This window comes from Motacilla alba, chromosome 1, assembly GCF_015832195.1.
Source record: "Motacilla alba alba isolate MOTALB_02 chromosome 1, Motacilla_alba_V1.0_pri, whole genome shotgun sequence".
Classification (NCBI taxonomy): domain Eukaryota; kingdom Metazoa; phylum Chordata; class Aves; order Passeriformes; family Motacillidae; genus Motacilla; species Motacilla alba.
In genome coordinates, this window is record NC_052016.1 from 114,892,391 (window position 1) to 114,908,215 (window position 15,825).

The window sequence follows — 15,825 nt, forward strand, 5'->3', positions numbered from 1 at the left end:
AAGCAGAGAAAATAAGAAATAATTTACTTAATATTATTGTTTATCAAGCTAATAACACTTATCTCTCTAGGGCACAATGAATACATGTTAATGTTTATATAACTCATGGAAGCTGAAAGGTGCTATTTGAAGTAACAGGTATTAAAATATAGGTGTAGCTAATTCTTATTTTAATTTCCCATTTGCATGGTAATTCTTTTTTATCACTGTTGCATCCAAATACTCTCACAAAAGGCTGAATTTGAAGCAAAAGGAAAATCCTTGTTCAGAAAATGACTGTTGGCTATGCTCAGTTTGAATTGCCATACTGCTAAACTGGCCTATTCCACAAAAAGATGACAAATAAGAAGCCAAGACGTTTCTTTCCTGCTTGCTTACATAGACTACAGCCATGCCCTGCAGGTGTTCACTCTTCATACTTTGGGTTGTCATTTTTCCTTCTGCACGTACATAAACTCCTGTGGAAGGGCTTGTGCCCTGACGGGCTAAGAAAAACTGCAGCCTTTCCAAAATAATCTATTGCAGACTTTGGGGGGGGGGTGAGGGCATGAGGGAAGCCAGCAATTCCAGCTGCAGGGAATGTTTGTCCCAAAAAGCACATGTTCCTTCCCCTTTCTGGGACAGACCAGGGAAGTCTGCAGAAGTCCTTCTCTCCCAAAACCACATTTATCGTCTCACACAGAAGCTCTCCTGTCAGGACATCAGACACGCAGCTACATTTGGACAATGACTGAGCTGACAATATTAAATATCTCTGCATCTTATTTGTCATTTTTCAAACTACACCATCTTACACGTGCTTCTCCAGTGTCAACGTCCTCCTGGTTCTGCTCCCCAGGCTCCCCTGGAAGCCAAGTTCTTAATAATAATAATTTAATTAATTCCTTCCCCCACCAACAGTGCCTCCCTAGCTTTACACACCATCAAACTGTGGCAGAATTTACCTACTAAGGAAAGTTGCTTGACCAAAATATAACAAGCAAACAAATAAAACCCAAGAGCTGTCCCTCAGCTAGTCCTCCCTAAGAGCCTGTCTCTCCTCTCAGGCTCCCCCCACAATCTGCTGGAAATCCTCAGCTCAAGACATCATGCTAATTTTGATATGAGCTGCCTTTGGAAAACTTTTTTTACCCATCAATTCATTCTCTGTTTATCTGCTTGCATTTTCTCTTCCCATCAGCACTTGTTTCAGAATGCTGTTGAGATGACTGCAAAAGGTCAAAGGTTGTACCACTTTCCAGCTTTCCATCCCTCCTTCAAGAAGAGAAGCCACATCTGCTGGTTCTGGGTATTTCCAGCGCCACGCCAGCCCTGGGTGTGCCACGTGGAGCGGCTCCCTTTGTTCAGGCCACTCGGGGCACTGAACCTGGGGCAGGGTCTCCTGCCACTGCTGCGGAGCTGGCAGGCACCACCATCCCCCTGCCCATCCTGCAGAGGCAGGCTGCTCCATCCTCTGGGCTTTGACTCCAGCCCGGTCCAGAAACCACCCCAAAAACATCTCCTGCCTTTCTTGACTTGCAGAAGCACGGCAATGATAAACACCTACGAGCACCGAAGGAAATTGGGCAGGCTCTGTGAAAGCAGGGCTGACACACACATCTGTGTCACCCGTGATAAATCAGACAGAAGTGTTCAGAAACAGGTAGTGACTCACATTATTCACACAAACCAAATAAAATGAAAACTTGCCATGGAACAGGATAACCTTTAGTTTAAGGCCACAACCATAAATCACAAAATGAAGATTTCTTTTTAGAAAAATATTTCCAAATTTTCTGGCTCACCTTAAGCCTCTTCTATGACAATCACTTGTGGACTGAGAGGAGAGGGGTAGAGGATTCATTCCTCCTTATTCTTATAAATACAACCTTCTGATTTTTTGAAAGATCTCGGTCAGAGTCAGCGAGATATGTTTCATTATTAAAACGGATTTGCCTCACACTGACCATGAGTACCAAGGGGAATTTAAACTCCTGCCTTGCAAAATAAACCATCAAACACAGAAGTTACTTTTCTTGTGTTTACAATAAAGAAACACCAAGGCTTTGAAAAAAGTGGAGTGTCTACCTATGATACTTTTCATCACGGTTTCTAAAATTACATTTTACAGTGTGAACATAGCAGTCCAGACCTGGGCAAAGGCCGGATATAAATCCGCCAGGTCAGCCCAGGACTAACAGCAGCTCAGCAGCTCCATTCAGAAAACAAGGATTAGAATACATATCACCACAGGAGAAATGTTAAGAAAGTAGAAATCAAGATATTCCCATGGTGCTAGTTTGGGAATACGTGTATGGGTACAGGAAAAATTGCCCACAACCCAGCTAACATTTTTTTTTTTCCCCTTTTCTTAGTAAATCAATTGACATAATCACAGTATTTCTGACCTGGAACATAATCAACAGGATGTGGATTAAAAGCAAAACAAAACAAATGAACAACCAACCAACCACAAAACAAAAGAACAAAATAATAAACAACAAAAAAGTGATTTTGTTTCTGTGCAAACTAAGGTCTCCACACAGGCTGAATAAGCAGCAAAGCACATGGATGCCTAACAATGGCAGGTGGGATTTTTATTCTTTTGTTCCCAAAACAAGCTAGTCTGGTTAGCTTTCTGCAGGAACAAGCCTGCAGAAATCATGGCAGTCTAGGAGAACTCTTGGGTCAAACAGGTATTGTTTGCATCCAGAGTAAAAAAAACTCAAAGTACAATCAAAACTACAAGGAAAACTGTAGAAAGTACAAATGCATCCTGCAGTTTAAAAAATGCCTTTTACCACAGAACCAGAATGGATCAAAGAGAGGACGTGTTATTCTCTCTGCTCTCTCTTTGAGGATGTAATAAAAGAGTCAAGTACAAAAAACCCATTGGGAAACTCTGCACATTCAAAATTATTCTACTTCAAGTCACAATGTGTACTACTGAGGTGCTTAGCTTGATAAAGGTGAAATCTTGTCTCTAAAACTCTGCCTGTTCTTCAGACCCAATCTTATTTTCAAGTAATTGACTGAAACTTAATCTCTGGATTCAGTCATGTAGAAAATAAGTTTGGACTACTAAAATTAGCAGCAAGTCTTCACAGAGACTAATGTTTTAAAATATTTTAACAAAAGTTTTTGATATTTCATCTCAGTAGCATTTCCAATGCCACTTTCTAATAAAAATTAAAATGCATTCTTATCCACAGCAGAGTAAGTGAAAGGTCCACATATTCAGATTACTTGTGCCAGAAAAAAGACAGAATGAAATGTAGCTTTTCTTTTCCCTTAGCCATAATACAACAAATTATATTCAAACCAAAATGGTATTCAATGGATAGATTATTGTACCTGAAGGGGCTCATATGACACCAGGAAAAAACCAAATAATGTTATTTAATAGTCATTTCTTTTTCTTCATACATAATAAAAAAAAAATAATTAAAAGTTCTTGTACCTTAGGTTTTTTTTTTCCCCCTTAGGAAAGTTATTATCTTCAGCTGTTTATAAAGGAGTTATGAGATCAGCCTACAGATAAGGTAAAACAACAATGTAAATTAAAAATTCAAGGCATTATAATTGAGTTTATAAGCTTATCACTCATCCTTGCTATCAGGAAAAAATAAGTTAAAAATTATACGGTGGTTTAGTCCAGAAGGACACCACTTCTCAAGCCTGAACAAGCTAATGAACATTTCCTCTCCCCAAAAAACAACCCAAAAACCACCGAAACAAAACCAACCAGCCAACCAAAACTACACCCCCCCCCCCCCCCCAACATATTTTTCCCTGTTAATTTAAAGGAAAAATAGAAATGCCAGAATGAAGGTGTTATAGTAACCAAAAGAGAGGAGATGCTGGAGCTCTGGGAGGCACTGCTGGGTGAAAGAGCAGGAGCAGAAGGAGCCGCTCCGGAAGCGGTGGCCTCGCTCAGAGCCGGAGCTCAGCTCCTTCCCGGCAACGCAGCCCCTGGAGCTGGGAGCTGGCTCCCTGGGACAGACACTGCCCAGCTACAGAGAACACACCGCGCAGTCAGAGCCCCAAAGCCATGGCAAACCGAGCCTCAGCAAGCAGAAACTCCGGCCCTACATCAATCACTTTTCAAACTACTCCACATCTTTGGAGGAGACCGGAACACTTTAAGCTTTAAGTCAAAAGACTGAAACAAATCAAGTTATTTGGCATAAACCGCTGACCCGGAGAAAACCGATTCTTTATGCTCCATGGTACTCTCCGTGGTATTAAACTTTCTTGCGTTGTTATTGGTAACACCTGCCCTCCCCACGGCTGCTCGCAGCCTTCAGCAGCCCCGACAGGTGGCGTCTGGAATCCCACGGCACAATTCCACCGAAAACTTGGGAGTAATCAAAAGCTTCTCCTGCAAAGAAATTAGTTTTAATTATTTTTACCGCTTGCGTGCTGAAACTACCCTGGCCAAACTGTCTAACCACAGAGAGCAGATGACATAAATGGACTCAGAGCAGAAATGTACATCTTAGAGAGCCTCAAAGACATACAGGTGCATTAATCCATTACAGAAAAACAAATACACAGAATAATTACAGACTTTAAAAGGGCAATAGAACGACCAGGTAAGCAATAAGTAGCCAAAAACTGATTAAAGATATTTGAAAAGCCAATTTCAGACTAGGAAAAAAAAAAACAAGAAAACAGGTAGTAATTTTAATTTGCAATTTCAGACAGTCTTTTTTTTTTTTTATTCCTGTACTAAATTCAAATACATATATTTTTAAAAATAACTATCCGGGGAAAAAAGAACCTAAAAAACCTCATCTGTTTTTTAAAAACACTTCCACCTTTTGTTTTTCCTCTGGTAAAATAATACATTTTGGGGGTTTTTTTGAGCCTGCGCCAATGGAGTACAGTAAACAAAGGTAACAATATCTATAAGCCTAATTTGATTTCTCATTAAATTTTTATTGCGGCTCAGTTTATTACACAGCTCTGCAAGCAAGACCTGCTGTGAATGAATGAAAAGAAAAAAGAGAAAGAAGAAAACAGTTGCAGGACTGGACGTGTGCAGAGTCCTGTGGACATGGTGCCTGTTACACCAGCACTCTCCAGGGAGGGGGAACTCGGCGCTATCTCTGCACTACAGAAAGCAAGCACACATGTCCAGCAGCTTCCCCAAGGGCACACAACAAAGCAGGGAAAGACCAAACTAGAAACCGCTGTGTCCAACTTCCCAGCATTATCCACAAGGCTGGAGATTACAGCTTCTCTTCTCTGCGTTTTCCCCTAAAACCTGTTAGAAATTCCAGATTTTTCCTACTCTGAGTGTAATTTTTGAAAACTACACTGCGAAGACTGAAGCCAGTCATTACCCTTCAGAGTTACAGAACCTCACGGCTTTCAGCAGCTGTGGGTGTTTGAAAGCTTCAAGTTTGTTCATCTACATGTTTAAAAGAGTAGGAAAAACACAACTGGTTACAACCATGTAGTAGAGACGATCAAGGGAACAGTTTATTTCCAGCTCCAGTGAGAGCAATACAAACGTTATGCTCTTTACTTTGCTGGGAGAGGTGATGAACAGCTGAGGAATGAGGCCAGCAGGTTTCAGAAACAAGCAGAGATCATGCATTTCTAGTCTGCCACTGTTTGTATTCAACTACCTTTCATTTCTGGATTATTTTGGAATTGGTGCCACAAAACATACTGTGGGAATGGTAAGGCAAAACAAAAGGAGCCAACCTAGGGGACAGCCAGCCAGGGTTGATCACATCCTTACAGTTCATGACCATCCCAGAGAAGACTATCACCAATTCCTTCTGGAGGAATTTCTACAACCAGCAACATGAAACCTCTCACTACAGTGCTTCCAAACTCTTTATGTGTTTTGAACAACAACTGTGAAGAGGAAGAAACCACAGTCAAGCTATTTGGAATACACTGCTCTACCAGCACCTTGCTGTGCTCATTCAGAAGAGACTTGAAATTTCTCAATCAGCATTTAAATCAAGTAATCTCTGCATGTTTTGATAAAATATATGTAATTTTCATTCAAAATAGGACATTTTGAAGAACACAACAAATTTTCCTAGCATAGAGTTCAGCTAAGTTCTTTTGCTTATATCAAAAAAAGCAATATAGAATAAAATAACCCATTAAATAGAAATTAGTGCGTACCAGGAAAAAAACAACTGGTATTTCCCCAAATACCATACCCAGAACTGAAACAAAACAATCCAGGAGGAAAGAAAAATTAAAACTTTCTCCACATATAAGCAAAATTCATGGTTTTTTCCATTAGTAACCACATCTTGGTGCTATTTTTATTTCCAAAGAGTACAGTTCATTAAGCTACTGCTCTAACATTATCATCTGTAAATAAGACAGGGGCCCGTGTATCACAAGCATGGGGGACCAGGAGGGGTGGTTCTGGGTTGTTTCATAAAGAAAGGCAAGGAAGAAGATGAGTCGTTGCATCCTGAGCTCAGGAGAACCTTCAGTGTAGAAAAGCCAACTACAGCAACTGTGGGAGCCCTTACTAACACCTCTGGGTCAAGATCAGAGGGGTCATCTCCAAGGAAAAGCTTAATATTGCAGATTGCTCAAAACTTCATTGGGAGCGACTCTGTGGGATCCTTCATGGAGGATAAAGGTGCTGGGAATTTTTCAGGAATTCTCCTGTGGAAGCACTAAAAGAGCTCATCCCCTTTAAATGTAAGAGAAGTAAGCGGAGCACCCCCTTGGCTTCAGTGTGAACTCAAAACCAAAGGAGAATTGTTCCAGACATGGAAAAGCAGACAGATATCCACTGGGAACTACAAAGTCATCCACCAGCACATGCAGAGATGAGAGGATCTAGGCAATTAGAGGCCCATCAGTCTTCTTTCAGTCCCTGGGAAAGTCATGGAACGAATCCCTCTTGGGGGCTGTCACCAGTCACAAGAAGCACATTACTGTTCAAGACAACACGGATTCACCAAGGGCAAACTGTGCTCGACAAACTGATCACCTCATGGACCAAAGCAACCTGCTCAGTGGATGTGGGGTGAGACATGGACATGGTCTGCCTGGATTTCCCCAGAGCTTCTGATGCTGTTTCCCACAGTAGTCCCTTCCTAAAAAAGCTGATGTGTTATGGCTTGGACAAGTCCTCCACGTGGTGGGTGGGAAACTGACTCGCTGGTCACACCCAGAAGGTGGTGACAAACAGCTCCTTCTCCAACCGGCAACCTGTCACATCTGGATGTTGACCCCTCTTGTCTAAACTGTATTTTACCAAGAAAATTTGGACCAGATCATCCTTAAGGTCCCTTCCAACCTGCTAGTCTATAACCAAAGCCACCTCTGTAGATGACCACAGGTTCTGTTACTACCCTGACGGAGGGCAGCAACAAAGAAATGATTCAGTAGGTTTGGCATCATCTCTCAACAGCAACATAATGAAAAAAGACTGTGGGTTACTCAATATCAAAACTACATTCCCTACAAATCTTTTTTTTTTTTTTGGTGATCTTATTAGGGAGCAGTCTTCCATTTATTGTAAATTATTAATTATATGATCCATTAAATACCACACAGTTGTCTTTGTCAATAAGACATTTTTGTTGTTAGCTGCTTATGGTGAATCCTATGCATTTGATGCAGGCAGTGAGAAACAAATTCAAATCAAGTTTTCTACAAGAAATCCCTCAAACTCCGTGTCACAAGACTGTCAAAAAACTTAATCAAAATTTTAAACACATTTTTTAATGCAGATAAACAGTGTGCTGTTAATCATAAAAATACTTCTTAATAGAATGTTAAAAGAAGGCATTAATTGAGTAAAACATTTCTATATTCCTCAAAGAAAATTTTGCTAAATTGTATTCTCTGAGGACATTTTAAATGGAGCCAGATGGGAATTTTAAGTATTGAGAGGCAAGGTGTTTGCCATAATGAATATATTTTCCAGTCACTTCAACATTTCCAGCTTTGTTATGCCTCACTGCCTGCAGAGTCACTCAGCTTCTAACTCTCAAACATCACTTATTAAAGCTAAAGATCTATAAACTATGAAGAAGTTTCTTCCCACTTAATTGGTAAGATCCCATGTGTGTGTCTTTCCAACTCAACCAAAAGCCACAGACTTTTACAGAGGAAAAAAAATATTTAAAGTGATTTTATTTTTGTCCCCTTTCAGTTTCAAGCTGTCTTTAGAATTAGACTCATTTTTTCCCAGGGCCTGATCCAAAGCTCAGTGAATTCAACGGAAAGACTGATCATCTTCAATATCATGGGAGCAGGCTCATAACATACCATATGCCAACCATGAAAGTACCCATCTGTCACTGATCCATATCTTGTTATTGTTATGTGCATTACAACAAGGGATTACTTTTCCATGAGATGAAGCTTGTAAAGGAGCTGCTGGAGGAATGTCTGAACAGTCTCTGAACACGTAAGCACTCCGGAGTGCAGGCACACATCCCTCAAGTCAGCAGTGCCCCCAGCAGGGTCTGACAGCATTTGGTGTTCCCCTCCACAGCTGAGCAGAGAAAGAGCTCTAAAATCCATAGGCTCAGGCCTCTTCTGGCTTTTGGGCTGCCAATGAGTTTATGACTGATGGATCTTTCCCAGCAAGTGAGAGGCAAGCAAAAACCTTTGTGACCTTTGTGCTCAGGGACAGGGGCTGCAGCAGAGCAGTGACTGCCATCAGGATCCCTCCGGTGGTACCACTGATGGTCAGCACTGGTGTCACAGGGGCATCAACAGCCCATCACATTACATTGAACTATCTGCCCTTATTTTGCCTGAAAAAGCAGGAAACACTATTTTCCCTAGCCACATATGTGTGATGACACAAGTCACTGTTAAAAACATGCTGACAGAAGCATAAAGGCCCTCTGCAATTAAGGATCTTGCTTGTTTAATTAATTCTCCTTTTCAACATTACCCTACATCTTGGCAAACATACACAGCCCTCAAAAGAATAGAGCAGAGGTGGGCACTAATTCTAAGATACCTCATCACCTCCTTTTTCTCCAAGATGAATCAGTTGCATCTGAGAACATCCTAAAATTCTTTTTACTAACCCAATCACCTTTGCTCACTGAGTGAAATAAGCAGAAGCAACTCTGCTCTGAAAGTGGTGGTCATGATGAGGGAGCTCCTATATTTAGGTGCTCACCCAAACCATGGTAAGCCCCAAAAAATTACCCTGTGAGCATCTTGCCCCAAAAACCCACTTCCTCTCACATCCTTTTCTCAGAACAGCCCCCAAGCCAGCTGGCACCAAACTCCTCCCTAGAGCCTCTTCCTCCAGGTGCCAGGAGCTGCCAGCCAGCAGCCTCCATCCTGCTCTGTCGCCGGCCAGGGTCCACACACAAATCTCAAGCAGGACAGGACTGCTGTGGAACGTGTCTTGAGCTGTTTTACTCTCCAGCATCACTCTCATTACATGGCTATGACAATGGGAAGATGCCCGCAGCTCACATCCCAGGCAGCAGATTAAGAACCTAATGTTACAACTTATAAATTAAGTTTTTTGACCAATCACACAAAGCAAAAGCACATTGACAGTAGTTCCATCTAACCGCTATAAAGCACAGGTACCTTTGGTTAAAACAATGCTTGCTTATTTTGAATACAATACCTGCTCGTGAGCCTTAAAACACAATGCACACAGCTCCATTATTAAGCTTAGAACTCCCTAATATCTCTCTAGATATACTTTTCTGCAGCTTAGGGAGTTACTCTAGACAAGCATTAATACACAGACCATTGTTCTAATGTCCTCACTTTTCTACTTACATAATTTTTCTGCTGACCTATCTCATGGCTGCTGCTTAGCTCTTGTCTCTGAGGCCTGCCTTGTGCAGCTTTCCCAAAACCCTCTGATTTTGTGGATTCCCACACTTCCCCCCAGCAGCTCCCAGTAACCACCAGTGCCCCACTCCCCCCCTCAGTTCTTCACTCCCCCCGTGCCAGCCCTGCCTCCCCGCTCCTTCCTCCCCCTCTTGCACTCCTGCACACTCCCTGTTGTCACCCCAGTGGCACACCCCCACGCATCCCCATCCCCTGTTTATTCTTTTCTTCACTATTTAACTGCTTAATCCTACCTAACCTTTGCTAAATCCCAGTTCCTGCTGCATGAACACAATGCACATGCGAAACCTGAACACCCTTCCTGGCACAGGCAGCCAGCAGACTCAGGAGGACAGTTTGGAAAGCAGGTCTGATTAAAACAGCCCTCACAGAACAGAGCTTGCCTGAGGATGCCACTTGTCACCACCTTGAAACTGTTTTTTGAGCTTGGTTCCAGTTATTTGAAATAGTGTTTCTGTGTTTCACCTCTGGGAACCTGTCCAATTTAGCTGAACCACTGGGCATAAATTAAGTATTTGGAGTTATATCTTTTCCAAACCCAGCTAAATAAAATGGAAATGTTCTTATAATGAAATCTGTTTTGTACTGTACCCCAACAGTCTTCTCAAACACTATCCTAATTATCTAACACAAGAGATTAACTAATCAGAACAGTGACTTCAAGCTGTTGAAGGTTCACAAAATCTTGTTTTGCAATATACCAACACCAAATTTGTTTAGTGCTTGGACAAAGAGCAACTGTTTAGATCTAAGTTGTTGAAGACATTGGGATGTTTGTGTCACTAGCATACAACCTTTCATAATTTAATATGATTTAATTTAATAATAATTTATATTAATAATAATATTATTAATTTAATACAGGAAAAATATAGAAAAAATACCTTTTTCATTTTTTTTCAAATATGGCAACTAACCAAACAAAATACCCTGGAACATCTTCATCAGTAATGCAGACAGAAAATCTACATATCACACACCTGTCCTGGTCATATTACAGATGGCAGGTCAGCAATGAAGAAAGTACCTGAATGATTGAAAAGAAATTTATGCACTAAGCAGGCTACAGCAATGCATGATGAAGAGAGGTGCTAACCTTACAGAGCAGATTGAAAAGTTAAAAGCCTGTTCGAGGATTTCACAATACTGCCTAACTTAAAAAAAAAAAAAATAAATAAAAACAAAAACCAAAAAACAACAACAACAACAAAAAAAAAAACAAACACCAAAAAACCCCAAAAAAACCAACCAACCAACCAAACAAACAAAACCCCAAAACACTCCAGAGAGACACAGGAAATTCTCAGTATATTTTCCTACTTTCCTACTCTGCTGGTCATCCATATAAAAGAAACCACCTCCAGGCAACTCTGTCCCTAAAGAACTGGAAATGACATGTGCTTTTCCACTACATGTTATCCTGGGAGCCTCCTTCTTCAACCAGATTAAGGACTTAAAACAAACATTACACACAACAGCTCACGCTTCCCTCTATTTCTCAAAATTCAACAAAGATTTTTGTTGTTGTTATGAGGATACAAAATTTTGCTCTGCCAGGCTGACATTTGAGCTCCATGGAATCACAGTGATTAATTTCATTAGTCATTACAAGGGTGGGGTTCCCCCTCTTTGCTTCTTAGGGGAACCATGTGGCTCACAGGAAACCCAAACCAAGTCCTGTATTATCTTCTTGTCCTACAAATGAATTAATTCTTCCCTTGTTTTGTTGGTTTTAACAAGCAAACTGAGCATGTGCCACTGATTCTCATTTAAATTGGATATTACCACCCCTTCTCCTCCTGAAAACTTCCCTCTTCCTACTTTACAGGAGCATTCACTTGAAAGGAGTGTTACCTTTACAGTGCAGAAGAGGGAAGTGGAGCTGTCAGTGCACATGTGGGATGTCCTTACTGGAGATTACTTCAAAAGGCACAGGAAACTGAACACAAAGCTCAGGACTGTTTGAATTCCACAACCTGGCTGGAGGTAAGGAGAACACTCTCTTTAAAAACCCAAAAACTGAACAAGAACTGACAAAGGCAACTTGAAAGCCTTTGTTTGCTCATGTTTCTGTAATTCCTACCCCCACCCCCAGAATTCAGAAAATAACTTTGAAGTCTACTGTTCCTGAATAACTGATCTCACTGAAATTATGGACCCAATGGGTGCCGTTATTTCACCATACACATCTGTCACTGGCACCACTGACTGGATCTCTCTTACAAGGTCAGAAACACTATTTTATTGCAGAACTGGTTGCCAGTACTTAATAATTCTATTTGTCTTGCAATGGATGACGTGTGATCAGTGAGCTGCAAGAGACAAGGATAGCACTGACTCCATTTTTCAAGTGGTCCTGTGGACACCCACTCAGCAGCACGTGGAAGACAATAAACAATTAGTGCTTGCTTGTTTCTCAGCAGGACTGATGCAGAACAAATCCAAACGTTTCTACTTGTCTATGTAACATCATAAAAGTCATTGATATTTTGTTGCATTGAATCTTTTTTTTTTTTCTATTTTCAGAAGCATACTTTATCAGAACTGCATTTATTATTCATATTGAAGTCCTGGCTCAAAACTCACTGCACTAGTCTTCTACAAAACACTGATGAAAGATGGTTCTGGATCGCAGAATTTACAGTCTACAAGACAGATGAAAGATGAATATCAAGAAGCCTGTGCTGAGGAACATGGCTGCTCAGAGTGCCAGAAGCTGTCTCAAGGCAGTGATTGCTGAAGAGGCTGAACCGGTCCCCATGCTCGTTTCACCTCAGTTTTAAGTGAGAACCCTGTCGAGTGCCAGGTTTTCCATATGGAGAACACGTTCCTTAAAGCTGCACCTAGGATACACCCATCTCAACAAAGCTCCCCAAAATCAGCAGTTTAAGCTGCTAATTAGCCTTCTGAATGAAATTATGGCAGTCACTTCCCAGCTCATTTAGGTTCGAATGGGTGATAGAGGAGAAAAGGAAGTGTAAGTGATAAGTGAGTTATAGTACTTACATGACAAATTACCTAGAAATGCTGGGTGGCTTTTTTTTTTTTTCCTGAACCCTTCACTTAAAACCTCACAACAGTTCATTCTATATGAAATTATTCCTGGATGAATGCCTTAGTTGTGTTTTTCCTTTTGTTTGCTCTTTGTAATTCCTGTTAGTTTTACAGACGGAAACCAACACTGCTAATCTATGTCATTCCTTTCTATAATTTCTATCTGGATCCAATAAAAATATTTGATTGTTACGAAGCAGATTTCTTTTCAATGCCCTCATGCTTTCTGTAGTGTTAGCCAAAATCATGATAAATCTAAGGGTGGTAATTATGTTATTGAAATTATATATTAAGCCTCCAATGGTAGCCACAGAGGGCAGAGACAGAACAATAGAGACTCATTATCGTAACCCTTTTCTTTTCCTCCTTTTATTTCAGAAGAAAGCCTTTGCAATAGGTTATTCACCTTGCTATTTAATTAAGCTATGAAGTCAGTATTTAGCTACAGTTTGCTTTCAGCACTGTTCAGCTCTTTATTCCTTCAGCGATTTTAAACCAACATCTGGATGATCAGTCTGAATGGCTGGTACTGTACCAAAGCAATTACTGTTCCAAGGTTAAAAAAAAAAAGAAAAAGTGTGGGTGTGTGGATATGCACAAACTACCACTGGTCAGCTCCCTCTCGAAAATGAGCAAATTCTGCCAGGAAGTAAATATCTCCCCCATTGGCACATCAGTTCCTTCCTCATTTTTCAAGATAATTAAATTTCATAGGCATCTTTATTCCCCAAACACTTCTCCAAGAGAACAGAGGCACTACATAATCTACAGTTTTGTTATGACACACACTGAATATTTAGTTCACTTTCTTGCTTTTCTTCTCTTTCAGCAATACCTTTTACCAATTTCCCTGTCTCTGTATCTCTGGGCAATCAAACCCCTAAAATTTATAGGAAAGGTTTACAGAGGAACTACACATAGAAGGCAGTGAAATTTGGGTACAAATTAGGAGTTACTGGTACAAAAACACCTCCATGAAACACAAAATTCCTGATTTACCAGAGCATTTCTAGAGCACTCACCTCTACTTCTTCAAAAGGGAAGGGGGAGGTACAAAAAAGGAGAGGGCAAGGGGAAAAAAAAATATCATAAAGCCAACGAAAAAAACCCCAAGAAACCCAAACACACAGTCCAAATAAAATTCAAAGGAAAAAACCTCCCCACAAAACACACAAAGATACACCAAAACTCACTATTTCAGACCAGTCAACTAAGAGAGGCAGTTTTTTTAAGCTCAGTTTTCCCCTGAAACTTTATAAGACAGCTGAACGTGAAAAAAAAAAAAAAAAAAAAAAAAGAAAAAAGGAGATATTTTATTGCATCCTAAAGCTTTGCCTGAAGCAAGGTAAAGGTGATAATGAGAAACATCTTCATGGCTGCATTCTCAGGGAAACCACTCTTGAAAATGGCTTTTGGGAAAAGCAAGGTCTCCACTACTGTATACTGCTACACTGCTCAAAATATGCTTTCTACAGTACCACTTCCTATGATGCTAAAATTTCTAGTAATATAATCAAATAAAAAACACTAAAAATCAAAGGTTTTTTTTGTAAATGACATGATGAAATCTTTCATACATAATTGGAACTGGTTAGAGCAGGAGTAACATCTATTTACACAAATATTTCTGCTTCTAGTTGCAAATTGTGGGGAGAATAAAAAAAAAAAAAGGTAAAACAATAGCTAACAATAAAACTAATGTAAAGCATAGCCCCACTACACATCCTTTCTAGTAATGTTGTCTGTCTTGTCTTCCCTGGTAGTGACAGCCCACAGCATCCAGAGCATGTCTGAAGTGATAACTGAAGATTTGTCTCCTTTGAAACACAGATGAATAAATTGTGTACCTTGTGAATATGCATAAGGCCCCAGCCTAAGGTCTCCAACACTTCTGGGTTCCTTTTCACTAGAAATAGGAAAACACAGTGTTAATCTCAATGGTGGACAATTATTTGAGCTCATGTTCTCCGCAGTTTTGAAAAGTAATTTCTCATTTCTTCTTCTTCTTTTCTCTCACACAATGAACTTATTCAGACAAGTATATTTTCCATTGATAATGTCAGGTTTAAAATATGCAAGACACTTTGGGAGAGCAAAACAGTAGCATTCAGGCTTATATGTAAAAAGAAATTGCTCCTGTTTGTTTCTTTCTGTATGGAAAAGCATCCATATTTCAGCCTGCTTTTTCCAAGAAGTAAACCTTGGTAAGCTTAGAGAGAGGCTGAAACTGTTCTCCCCTTAGCTGAAACTCACAGTTTGAGATGCTTGTGTAAAGATGCCATTTTAACATTTAAACGCTGTTACTCCACCTTCCAGTGGCACAATCACGTGTGAAGAGCCACTCGAACATCCAGAAGATTCTAGGAAATCTGTACATACATCTGTGCTTTTCCTGAGCAAGTTTGTGTCCCAATAAACTGAGCACACAACAAGCGACCCATCCCTCCTCTGTAGATCAGATCCCTTGCTGCAGGCTCAGTTGCTTAGATACAGAGTAATCAGGGTAAGTGAATAAATCAAATTATCAATAACATACACGATTGCATCCTATTATTGAAACAGTAAACTGAAGTAATTTTTAGATTAGTTAGAAAAGAGACATTTGAAATTTACTGGACAATATGAGATGCCAAATAATTAAATGAACACTAGTAGACATTTTGAAATTTGGTCACTGCAGATACATAGGAAGCATCATTGTTCCCTTTACAACAATAATTGCAGGAACTACTCATGTAAAGTATCTCTCCAGTCATTCTGAAATAAAGACTCAACTAAATGCTTCACAAATTGTTATTCTTGATACAAGGGAAACCCTTATGAAATGAACTTAAAATGTAACCATCTGAAACCACTCAGCCTGCATTGATTCTACTGCATTTGACAACAATGCAAGACTGAAAAGATGGGGAAAGTTCAGCATACAGCAGAGATGATTAATAGCAGACAGAATAA

The 15,825-nt window shown here is 40.2% G+C and overlaps 1 protein-coding gene and 1 long non-coding RNA gene across 2 annotated transcripts in view; both read right to left on the reverse strand.

The window, feature by feature from the left end:
* DMD (dystrophin) overlaps positions 1 to 15,825 on the reverse strand; it is a 1,161,005-nt gene that overhangs the window by 1,099,486 nt on the left and 45,694 nt on the right. The window lies entirely within an intron of this gene.
* Positions 3,457 to 4,568, reverse strand: LOC119709657. Its single transcript, XR_005259395.1, has 2 exons — positions 4,179 to 4,568; positions 3,457 to 3,510 (listed from the first exon to the last, which is right to left on the reverse strand). It is a non-coding gene; the product is annotated as an uncharacterized LOC119709657 (long non-coding RNA).